Source organism: Elgaria multicarinata, chromosome 9 (genome assembly GCF_023053635.1).
Source record: "Elgaria multicarinata webbii isolate HBS135686 ecotype San Diego chromosome 9, rElgMul1.1.pri, whole genome shotgun sequence".
NCBI classification, from domain to species: Eukaryota; Metazoa; Chordata; class Lepidosauria; order Squamata; family Anguidae; genus Elgaria; species Elgaria multicarinata.
The window spans coordinates 3,452,688-3,465,719 of NC_086179.1; positions in this window are offsets into that span (position 1 = coordinate 3,452,688).

The window sequence follows — 13,032 nt, forward strand, 5'->3', positions numbered from 1 at the left end:
GCCTCTACTGAAGCTTTCTCTATTCAGCAAAATCTTCTGCCGTAGTAAAGGTGTTAGCCTTAAGAGTGCCACAAGACTCTTGGTTGGGTTTGCTGCAACCGGCTAACGCGGCTCCCCTCCGGAAACTGCTCGCAGCCAGAAGGCCTAGAAACATTTTTTAAAAACAAAATCACAGTTAAGGTTTTCAACCTTGGCCCACCACTTTCTGCATTCGACTCAAATTTCGATGTTGCCTTTTGCCGTGATTTGAAAACAAAATGCTCTTGTTGCTACAATAACAAAAATAACAGCTAAAATTTCTCTCTAGGAGGAAAAGAGGAGTGGGAAGGCTGATACTGAACTGTAGCTTGTTGGCAAGACCAAATTGGACCTATTGGCCTGCATATTTTCATAGAATCATAGAATAGCAGAGTTGGAAGGGGCCTACAAGACCATGGAGTCCAACCCCCTGCTCAATGCAGGAATCCACCCTACAGCATCCCTGACAGATGGTTGTCCAGCTGCCTCTTGAAGGCCTCTAGTGTGGGAGAGCCCACAACCTCCCTAGGTAACTGATTTCATTGTTGTACTGCTCTAACAGTCAGGAAGTTTTTCCTGATGTCCAGCTGGAATCTGGCTTCCTTTAACTTGAGCCCGTTATTTCGTGTCCTGCACTCTGGGAGGATCGAGAAGAGATCCTGGCCCTCCTCTGTGTGACAACCTTTTAAGTATTTGAAGAGTGCTATCATGTCTCCCCTCCATCTTCTCTTCTCCAGGCTCAACATGCCCAGTTCTTTCAGTCTCTCTTCGCAGGGCCTTGTTTCCAGACCCCTGATCATCCTGGTTGCCCTCCTCTGAACACGCTCCAGCTTGTCTGTGTCCTTCTTGAATTGTGGAGCTCAGAACTGGACGCAATACTCTAGATGAGGCCTAACCAGGGCCAAATAGAGAGGAACCAGGACCTCACGTGATTTGGAAGCTATACTTCTATTAATGCAGCCCAAAATAACATTTGCCTTTCTTGCAGCCATATCGCACTGTTGGCTCCTATTCAGCTTGTGATCTACAACAATTCCAAGATCCTTCTCGTTTGTAGTATTGCTGAGTCAAGTATCCCCCATCTTGTAACTGTGCATTTGGTTTCTATTTCCTAGGTGTAGAACTTGGCATTTATCCCTATTAAATTTCATTCTGTTGCTTTCAGCCCAGCACTCCAGCCTATCAAGATCACTTTGAAGTTTGTTTCTGTCTTCCGGGGTATTAGCTATCCCACCCAATTTTGTGTCATCTGCAAATCTGATCAGCGTTCCCTGCACCTCCTCGTCCAAATCATTAATAAAAATGTTGAAGAGCACTGGGCCCAGGACTGAGCCCTGCGGTACCCCACTCATTACCTCTCCCCAGTTTGAGAAGGTTCCAAGGTTTGAGAAGGTTTTAACCTTGTGAACAATTCTATGCACATTTAGGCAAGGGGGGCATGGGGGACTCCTACAAGTCTTAGCATTCCCCAGTCAACCATGCTGGCTTGGGACTGCTGGGAATTGTAAGAATTTCTCTCTCTGAACATGCCTATGATTGCACTCTAAATGTAACAGGAAAGCTGAAAGATGCCCCTTCTTTCTCCTTAAATCACATTACTGGCTTTGCTCTTGTGCACAAGCAGGTAACACTTTTCTCATCAATTATTATTATTATTATTATTATTATTATTATTATTATTATTATTTGTTCCTAAGAGCGGGGAAAGTTAGATCTTGTAGATATTGTGGTAAATACTGACCTTTCTTAAAACAGCAGAATCATGGTGAAAAAGGCCTGCATCTGACTGGATAGGACATTATCATAGGTATCTTCCTCAAAGATTCTGGATCTGATGGACATTTTATCATACTGCAAGAGATTCTGTACATCCTTAACATACAGTTGTCAAAAACTTCCTGTTAGAGCAGTACGACAATGGAATCAGTTCCCTAGGGAGGTTGTGGGCTCTCCCATCCTAGAGGCCTTCAAGAGGCAGCTGGACAAGCATCTGTCAGGGATGCTTTAGGGTGGATTCCTGCATTGAGCAGGGGGTTGGACTTGATGGCCTTAAAGGACCCTTCCAACTCAACTATTCTATGATTCTAATGTTTTGGGTTTTCTAAATAATGTCTAAGCGGTAAGCTGCCTGCTTCTGAATTTTATCTGGTATTTTCCTCTTTTGGACCTTATTAACCACCTTGGACATTTTATGGAAAGACAGGGTTAAAGTTTTAAATAAATAAGGCTGTGGCATGATGGGAATTTTAGGGCTTTTTTCCCTATCTAAACATGCTTAAAATTGCAATTTGAATGAATTAAATAAGAGTGTGTAGGATTACAGCCTTAATTGATGCACATCTCGGTGCTGCTTAAAGGCAAAGCCAGGGAAACAAAGACCAGCTACTCTACACCCGCGAGAAAGTTTGGGCCATCCCACTTTTTGGTTTCTATCCCACATCTAGCACCGAGGAACTCAACTAATGCTGCATGGCTTTCAGAACAGGGAGAAATGGAGTTTCCTTATTTATTTATTTTCCATAGTCCCCCAAAATGCGAGCGGTCGCCAGCAGAGGCTGCACTGAATAGGCAATTTGAGAGGGAGGTATTACGGGCCAAAACCAATTCCGCCCAGGCGAGAACGGACAAAGCTGCATCGAAACAAGAGAGGGGGACGATATTGATGGCGAAGAATGGGCGTCTGGGCTCAAGGAATGCACCGTTTAGAAACTCACAGCAGGGTCAGAAAAGGATCAGGGGGCACCAATCTCTGGGATTATTGACTAGCAGCCCGATGATCTCATCCAAAGTCTCTTGTTGCTCCTGCCCTGTTATAGAAACCATCACAACCCATAGAGTGTAAATCTGCCTTTGTACAGAGGTGATGTAAAAGCCGGAACCTTCCCGGTGCAGATTTGCAAGCTGATCCTATGGTCTTTTCCTTGGAAGTCATTCCGGTTCAACCCGTCTTGCTCCCTAGGAAGTATGCGCAGGATTGCGGCCTTCTGGAACATAGGGGGCTACTTTATCATGAGTCCAACTAGCCCAGTGGGCCTCCAGGGTTTTAGGCAACATTATTTCCAGTCCTACCTGGAGATGCCAAGGATTGAACCTGTGATCTTCTGCATGCATGAGCTACATGCATGAGGCCAGTTAAAGGAATCTGGCTTCCTTTAACTGATCAAGTTAAAGGAAGCCAGATTCCAGCTGGACATCAGGAAAAACTTCCTGACTGTTAGAGCAGTACGACAATGGAATCAGTTACCTAGGGAGGTTGTGGGCTCTTCTCCCACACTGGAAGCCTTCAAGAGGCAGCTGGACAACCGTCTGTCAGGGATGCTTTAGGGTGGATTCCTGCACTGAGCAGGGGGTTGGACTCGATGGCCTTGTAGGCCCCTTCCAACTCTGCTATTCTATGATTCTACAGCCCTTCACAGATGTTTCATTCGCCAAAGTAAGGCTTACGTCTCTGTATACATCTATAGGAACAGACTGCAATGCATTGAAACATCCACAAACATTTAAAAGCCATACCTGGGAAGTCAATGAATCCACACTAACAACTGTGAAAGGGAGCTGGTGTGGCTTTACACAAATGTAATGTGTATTGTTGACAAGAATTCGTTATATTTCATAGGAGTGTTATTTACTATCTTGTGCTTACTTCAAGTGAAGACCTGGTTTGCACGTAACGACAACCCAGAGTGTATGGGTTCAGTATGAGTTGTCATTGAATCATGGGTTGTCGTTCCATGAAAACCTGGCACTGTGGTTTAACAATGGATTGTTAACTGCTAGACAGTATTTGCAACCTAACAACAAACAGCAGGTTTTCTTCCTGGGTTCATGGTTAACGTACTTAAACCATAGTACAGGGTTTGCACGTAGTGACAACCTACAATTCAACAATAACCCACATTTCAACAACCCAGACTCTGGGTTGTTGTTACATGCAAACCAGGACATTGAATAATTAGTTATACATGTTATAAATTAGCTTTAAGTGCAAAATGTGTTCTTGGAACTGGGCAAAGATGCTTGCCATGGATGAGTTCATTAATTCTTGGAAGTTAAATGCCCATTATCTCATGAGGAAATTGACTTTCACAAGGGTTTTTCAGACGTTAGCAATAAGCCTGGCTGTGTTATGGAGAGGCCCTCCCTAGATCATGAGTAGGAGCTGTGATTTCTGTCCAAAAAATCAAGGTGCACAGATGTGTATTTAAAATAAAGGTTGACCAGAGAGGTCCTGGGAGAGCAAGAAGATTAGCAAACATGATTACCTAAGCTCTGCCAACCATGCCTTACAGGTAACTAAGATCTTAATGAAGACTGCTTTGTTGGTTGAGAGGAACAGAACTTTGATATTAGTAAGAAATATGCTAGCCAATATTTCTTTTATGCTTCTAATTATCCTAATTGCATTGTATGTAATAATGTGTTTTCCTTGTTTCATCGTTGCAAAGTTTTGTTATTCTTTTATACTGTTTGAGCAATAAATATACATTTTGTGGTACCACATTGTGTTATCTGGCTTCTGGGACCACAACCCGTCCATTCATTCTTGAAGCCCAGAACACTTAGGCTGATATACCAACTGCGCCCTTATCTGGACGGAGATAGCCTAGCTACAGTTATCCATGCTCTGATAACCTCTCATTTGGATTACTGCAACGCGTGATACGTGGGGCTGCCTTTGAAAACGGTCTGGAAACTTCAGCTGGTACAAAACAGGGCAGCCCGTTTACTGACAGGGACTGGCCAGCGAGATCACATCACGCCAGTCCTTTTACAACTTCATTGGCTGCCAGTCCAGGTCCGGGCCCAATTCAAAGTGCTGGTATTGACATTTAAAGCCCTAAACGGCTTGGGGCCAGGTTATTTGAAGGAACGCCTCTTCCCATACATACCTGCCCGGACCCTAAGGTCATCCTCAGGGGTCCTTCTCCATGAGCCTCTGCCAAAGGAAGTGAGGCAGGTGGCTACCAGGAGCAGGTCCTTCTCTGCTGTGGCACCCCGGCTGTGGAATGAGCTCCCTAAGGAGGTTTACTTGGCACCTACATTATATGCCTTTAGACGCCAGGTGAAGACCTTTTTATTCTCCCAGCATTTTAACAGTTTATAAATAAATTTTAACTTAGTGTTTTAAAGTTGTGATTTCGCATTGCTACTGTTTTTATCTGGTTGAGCTTTTATATTGTATTTTATATGATGGTTTCATAGAATCATAGAATAGCAGAGTTGGAAGGGGCCTACAAGGCCATCGAGTCCAACCCCCTGCTCAATGCAGGAATCCACCCTAAAGCATCCCTGACAGATGCCTGTCCAGCTGCCTCTTGAAGGCCTCTATGCTGAATCTATTACAGTTGGCATGTTTACAAATATGGGAGCACAAGGGGAGACGGAGGGATTCATTTCTTGAACATAAAACCATCAGAAGAGCCGTGCTGGATCAGACCAAGGGTTCATCTACTGTGCACAGTTACAAGATGGGGGATCCTTGGCTCAGCAATACTACAAACGAGAAGGATCTTGGAATTGTTGTAGATTGTAAGCTGAATAGGAGCCAACAGTGCAATATGGCTGCAAGAAAGGCAAATGCTATTTTGGGCTGCATTAATAGTAGTATAGCTTCCAAATCACGTGAGGTACTGGTTCCTCTCTATTCGGCCCTGGTTAGGCCTCATCTAGAGTATTGCGTCCAGTTCTGGGCTCCACGATTCAAGAAGGACGCAGACAAGCTGGAGCGTGTTCAGAGGAGGGCAACCAGGATGATCAGGGGTCTGGAAACAAAGTCCTAGGAGGAGAGACTGAAAGAACTGGGCATGTTTGGCCTGGAGAAGAGAAGATGGAGGGGAGACATGATAGCACTCTTTAAATACTTAAAAGGTTGTCACACAGAGGAGGGCCAGGATCTCTTCTCGATCCTCCCAGAGTGCAGGACACGGAATAACGGACTCAAGTTAAAGGAAGCCAGATTCCAGCTGGGCATCAGGAAAAACTTCCTGACTGTTAGAGCAGTACGACAATGGAACCAGTTACCTAGGGAGGTTGTGGGCTCTCCCACACTAGAGGCCTTCAAGAGGCAGCTGGACAACCCTCTGTCAGGGATGCTTTCGGGTGGATTCCTGCATTGAGCAGGGGGTTGGACTCGATGGCCTTGTAGGCCCCTTCCAACTCTGCTATTCTATGATTCTAGCCCACAACCACATGCCCTAATGGGAAGCCCACATGTAGGACATGAATGCAACAGCACCTTCCCGCCCATGTTCCCCAGCAACTGGTGTATCTAGGCTTACCCCCTCTGATCCTGGAGGTAGCATATGGCCATCAGGACTAGTAGCCATTAATAGGGTGACCGCATGGAAAGGAGAACTGGCCTCCTGAATCTTTAATGATTGTATTGAAAGGGGAATTTCAGCTGCTGTCATTTGTACGCGTGCAGCACCTGGTGAAATCCCCTCATCATCACAACCACTGCTGGAGCTATACTAGAGTGATCAGATACAATAGAGGGCAGGGCTCCTGCAGCTTTTAACTGCTGTGATGAAGACAGAATATCACCAGTTGCTGCATTCATACAAATGACACCTGGTGAAATTCCCCTTTCAATACAACCCTCCTTTTCATAGGGTCACGCTACCTTAACTGGAGAAATGAAACTACTCCTCTCAGGGATACCCCCACCCCCAATAAACTCTAGGCCTGAGTTTATTACCTCGCCTCTTCAGGCCCCAAACCTTCACAGCATTGAACTTCAGTCCTGTGGGCCAAATCCATCCTGCCTCAGATCTCAGTTTAATTCAGCCCTCAGGCTGAAAGAGGCTCAACACCCAGGTGGCATTCCTGAGGTTCAAGCAGGGGTAGGGTGACCCTATGAAAAGGAGGACAGGGCTCCTGTATCTTTAAGAGTTGTATTGAAAAGGGAATTTCTGCAGGTGTCATTTGTATATACAGGGAACCTGGTGAAATTCCCTCTTTGTCACAACAGTTAAAGCTGCAGGTGCCCTGCCCTCTTTTAAATCTGGTCACTCTAGTATAGCTCCTGCAGCTTTAAGTGCTGTGATGAAGAGGGAGTTTCACCAGGTTCTCCATATATACAAATGACACCTGCTGAAATTCCCTTTTCTGTGCAACTGTTAAAGATACAGGAGCCCTGTCCTCCTTTTCATAAGGTCAGCCAAAACTAGAGGCCTAACACTTCACCCTAAACTAGAAGGTGTCCTATGTGTGTATGGGCACAATCCACTGGAAAGTTCTCTGCAGGAGCTCCACTGAAATAGGGTGACCCTATGGAAAGGAGGACAGGGCTCCTGTATCTTTAACAGTTGTACTGAAAAGGAAATTTCAGCAGGTGTCATGGGAATGCAGGCAGCACCTGGTGAAATCCCCTCTTCAGCACACCAGTTAAAGGTGCAGGAGCCCAGCCCTCTTTTAAATCCGGTCACTCTAGTATAGCTCCTGCAGCTTTAACTGTTGTGATGAAGAGGGAATTTCACCAGGTTCTCCGTATATACAAAGGACACCCGCTGAAATTCCCTTTTCTATGCAACTGTTAAAGATACAGGAGCCCAGTCCTCCTTTTCAGAGGGTCACCCTAGGCAGGGGTCTTTCCAGCCCTCCTTGGGGATCAAACTTGGGACTTTCTGCATGCAAAGAGGGGCGCTGCCACTGAGCCACGGCAGTGGGATCAGCCGCCATCATGCATGCCAGGCTTTGAGGAGAATCCAAACAGGCGGCAGAGCAAGCCACGTGCTCTTTTCCATCTCCTTGGCTTTTTTCCCAGGAGGCCGCGGGGCCTCACTTTTGTCCTGCTATGCGGTTATTCCAAGCGCCTTGGAAGCCAGTCCAGCAGAACAAGGACGCGAGAAGGTGCCCAGCGACTCCAGAACCCTCTTGGAGCTGGCAGAAGGGAACACTGTTTGGGCCTCTGTGAAGGGGACACGGAGGCCCTGCCAGGGAAAACCAAAATGGAGTGCACGACACCCACAGAAACGGAGGGTTTCTACTTGGCTCGCCTCGGCTGTTTCGTACAGATGTTGCTTGCTCAGTTGAAACTGGCATCTAATTTTTTCTGCTTCTCATGATAACAAGAGTTATAAAAGAGAACATCTGTGTAAAAAAAAACTTTTCGGAGAAGCGCTGACGGTGGCTTGGTTTGCGGTCATTTCCCCTTCGCCCCAAATGCTGCCCTCAGCACGCGTGCCAAATTTGACACCGTCAAACTAGAAGCCAGAACGCCCGATGCCGTCATGTTTTGCTAGATGTTACAACAAGCCTGTTTTTGTTTTTAGGGATACCATGAACACTTCATTCTTCGGCTGCAAAAAAGCAGCTGCCAGAGTCTTCCAAAAAGTCCTTTCCCCCCTCCTGAAGATTTTGTTTTGGAACGCTCAATGTTTAGCTGTGCCCTACGCTTCATTTATAAAATGAGGGTCAAACCTACAGTCGTGTGAAAAAGAAAGTACACCCTCTTGGAATTGTATGATTTTACATATCAGGACATAATAACAATCATCTGTTCCTTAGCAGGTCTAAAAATTAGGTAAATACAACCTCAGATGAACAACAACACAGGACATATTACACCGTGTCATGATTTATTTAACAGAAATAAAGCCAAAATGGAGAAGCCATGTGTGAATAAGTAAGTACACCCTGACTGCTTCCATAGGAATTAAGATGCTAAGTAGCAGACAGGTGCTGCTAATCAAATGTCCGTGATTAATTGATCATCAGCAAGTATGACCACCTCTATAAAAGCCAAAGGTTTTTCAGTTTGCTGGTCTGGAGCATTCCGGTGTGTGTTAACACAATGCCAAGGAGGAAAGGCATCAGCAATGATCTTAGAGAAGCAATTGCTGCTGCCCATCAATCTGGGAAGGGTTATAAGGCCATTTCCAAACAATCTAAAGTCCATCATTCTACAGTGAGAAAGATGATTCAAAAGTGGAAAACATTCAAGACAGTTGCCAATCCTCCCAGGAGAGGACGTCCCAGCAAAATCACCCCAAGGTCAGTCCGTGCAATGCTCAGAGAAATTGCAAAAGAGTTACATCTCAGACTCTACAGGCCTCAGTGAGCATGTTAAATGTTAAAGTTCATGACAGTACAATTAGAAAAAGACTGAACAAGTATGGTTTGTTTGGAAGGGTTGCCAGGAGAAAGCCTCTTCTCTCTAAAAAGAACGTGGCAGCACGGCTTAGGTTTGCAAAGTTGCACCTGAACAAACCACAAGACTTCTGGAACGATGTCCTTTGGACAGATGAGACCAAAGTGGAGAAGTTTGGCCATAATGCACAGCGCCACGTTTGGCGAAAACCAAACCCAGCATATCAGCACAAACACGGTGGTGGAGGGATGATGATTTGGGCTTGTTTTGCAGCCACAGGACCTGGGAACCTTGCACTCATTGAGTCGACCATGAACTCCTCTGTATACCAAAGTATTCTAGAGTCAAATGTGAGGCCATCTGTCCGACAGCTAAAGCTTGGCCGAAATTGGGTCATGCAACAGGACAACGATCCCGAGCACACCAGCAAATCTACAACAGAATGGCTGAAAAAGAAAAGAATCAAGGTGTTGCAATGGCCCAGTCAAAGTCCAGACCTCAACCCGATTGAAATGCTGTGGCGGGACCTTAAGAGAGCGGTGCATAAACAAATGCCCTCAAACCTCAATGAACTGAAGCAACGTTGTAAAGAAGAGTGGGCCAAAATTCCTCCACAACGATGTGAGAGACTGATAAAGTCATACAGAAAACGATTACTTCAAGTTATTGCTGCTAAAGGTGGTTCTACAAGCTATTGAGTCATAAGGTGCACTTACTTATTCACACGTGGCTTCTCCACAGGGATCTGTATTAGGACCAATGCTTTTCAACTTGTTTATAAATGATCTGGAATTAGGAGTGAGCAGTGAAGTGACCAAGTTTGCCAATCACAGAATCATAGAATAGCAGAGTTGGAAGGTGCCTCTAAGGCCATCCAGTCCAACCCCCTGCTCAATGCAGGAGTCCACCCTAAAGCATCCCTGACAGATGGTTGTCCAGCTGCCTCTTGAAGGCCTCTAGTGTGGGAGAGCCCACCACCTCCCTAGGTAACTGATTCCATTGTCGTACTGCTCTAAAAGTGAGGAAGTTTTTCCTGATGTCCAGCTGGAATCTGGCTTCCTGAAACTTGAGCCCATTATAACACCAAATGATTTAGGGTGGTTAAAACAAAAAGGGATTGTGAGGAGTTCCAAAGCGATCTCTCCAAGCTGGGAGAGTGGGCATAGAAATGGCAGATGTGCTTCAATGTAAGCAAGTGTAAAGTGATGCACGTTGGGGCAAAAAACAAAACCAAGTATAACCTGATGGGTCCTGAGCTGGCAGTTACTGACCAGGAAAGGGATCTTAAAAATGTTTCTGGCTGCTGTAAAAAAGGCAAATTCCATGTTAGGCATAATTAGGAAAATAATTATTTCACTTAGAAAAGAGACAAGTAAGGGGAGACATTATAGAGTAGTACAAAATTATGCCTGCTGTGAAGAAAGTGAACAGAGACATTTTTCTCCCTCTCTCATAATACTAGAACCCAGTGGGGACATCCCATGAAGCTGATTGGTGGGAGATTCAGGAAAGATCAAAGGAAGGACTTCTTCACACAGCACACAGTTAAACTATGGAACTCACTACCACAAGATGTGGCGATGGCCACCAATTTGGATGACTTTAAAAGGGGGTTGGATAAATTCCTGGAGGCGAAGGCTATCAAGGGCTACTAGTCCAGATGGCTATGGGCTACCTCAAGTATCAGAGGCTTAAGTAAGCCTGTGTGCACCAGTTGCTGGGGAACATGGGTGGGAGGGTGCTGTTTGCATTCATGTCCTGTGGGAAGGTGGTTGGACACTTGTGTGAATAGAATGCTAGACTAGATGGACCCTTGGTCTAATCCATACAGTAACCAGGGTTAGGGCTGGTGCAGGGCCCTTTAAAATAAACTGTGTATTTTGTTTTCAGTAGGGCATGTTAATTTTTACTTGTTGGGATCCACCTTGATATGTTGATAAAGGATGAGCTAAATATTTATTATTTATTTATTTCATTTCTATACCGCCCAATAGCCGAAGCCCTCTGGGCGGTTCACAAAAATTTAAACCGTGAAGAGCATAATAAAACAACCAACAATTTAAAAACACAAATACAAAATGCAATATAAAAAGCACGACCAGGATAAAACCACACAGCAAAAACTGATATAGGTTAAAATATGAGATTAAAACAGCAGAGTTTAAATTTAAGTTAAATTAGGTGTTAAACTATTGAGAAAATAAAAAGGTCTTCAGCTGGCGATGAAAAGAATACAGTGTGGGCGCCAGGCGGACCTCTCTGGGGAGCTCGTTCCACAGCCGGGGTGCCACAGCGGAGAAGGCCCTCCTCCTAGTAGCCACCTGCCTCACTTCCTTCGGCAGGGGCTCACGGAGAAGGACCCCTGTGGATGATCTTAAGGTCCGGGCAGGCACATATGGGAGGAGGCGTTCCTTCAAATAACCTGGCCCCAAGCCGTTTAGGGCTTTGAATGTTAATGCCAGCACTTTGAATAAACAGCAGGAGACCTCCAGTAATGACAGACACAGGAATGAGATGGTTCTGGAGCAAAACCCCTAACTGGGCATGACTTCTACCCCGTTACCTTGTCTTTATTTCAGGAATGGAAACAGTAAACTGAGTTACAGACATATCTTTCTCAGTTGATGACAACTTCCATGTATGTCTGAGTGAGCAATCAGGAATCATGCACCCCAGACAGATCCCTGGCCTACTCAGTCATATGCTATGATATTTTCCTTGAAGGTCAATTCGCATAGTTAGCTTCTGATGCACAGAAGCGTGTTCATCATCAGATATCTGCCCTCCCCCACCAAACTGTGGAAAGGGCCCTGCAATGATGAGATTCAAATCACATAAAAGGAAGTAATCACGTGAGGTCCTGGTTCCTCTCTATTTGGCCCTGGTTAGGCCTCATCTAGAGTATTGCGTCCAGTTCCGGGCTCCACAATTCAAGAAGGACGCAGACAAGCTGGAGGGTGTTCAGAGGAGGGCAACCAGGATGATCAGGGGTCTGGAAACAAAGCCCTATGAAGAGAGACTGAAAGAACTGGGCCTGTTTAGCCTGGAGAAGAGAAGATGGAGGGGAGACATGAGAGCACTCTTCAAATACTGAAAAGGTTGTCACACAGAGGAGGACCAGGATCTCTTCTCGATCCTCCCAGAGTGCAGGACACGGAATAACGGGCTCAAGTTAAAGGAAGCCAGGTTCCAGCTGGACATCAGGAAAAACTTCCTGACTGTTAGAGCAGTACGACAATGGAACCAGTTACCTAGGGAGGTTGTGGGCAGCTGGACACCATCTGTCAGGGATGCTTTAGGGTGGATTCCTGCATGGAGCAGGGGGTTGGACTCGATGGCCTTGTAGGCCCCTTCCAACTCTGCTATTCTATGATTCTATTATCTTTATTCCAGGAAGCCTTTCCTTAATATGCAGCCTTGAATCTCTGTTTTTGCTCCTTTTAAATTTTGTTTTAACTGTTTTATTCTGTTTTTATTTTCATTTCATCTTGTACAGCGCTCCAAAAAATTTTCAATGGGAAGCGGTATATAAATATTCTAAATAAATAAATAAAATAAATGTTTAGCTGGGGGAAGTCGAAGTCCTACAACTCCCAGCATGCCACAGCTGGCTAGGGCATGCTGGGAGTCGTAGGACTCCCCCCGGGTCTAAACATACACTGGATGGCACCCTTACTGAATGATCTAGGGACGCGCACACGGGTCGCGGCTCCTTTAAGAAGCTTTGCTTCCTCCTCGCTGGCTTAACAGGTGGTGCTTCGAAAATGATACACAACGTTCTAATGTGCGGAGGAGGAGTGAGGGGGAGCGCGGCCAATGGGAAGGAAGGTGGCGGCGAGCTCGGCCAATGAGCGAGCAGCGAGGCGAGAAAGGGGCGGGGCAGGTCCTGCTGGGCTTGGATACCCTGGAGCTGGTGCAGTTTT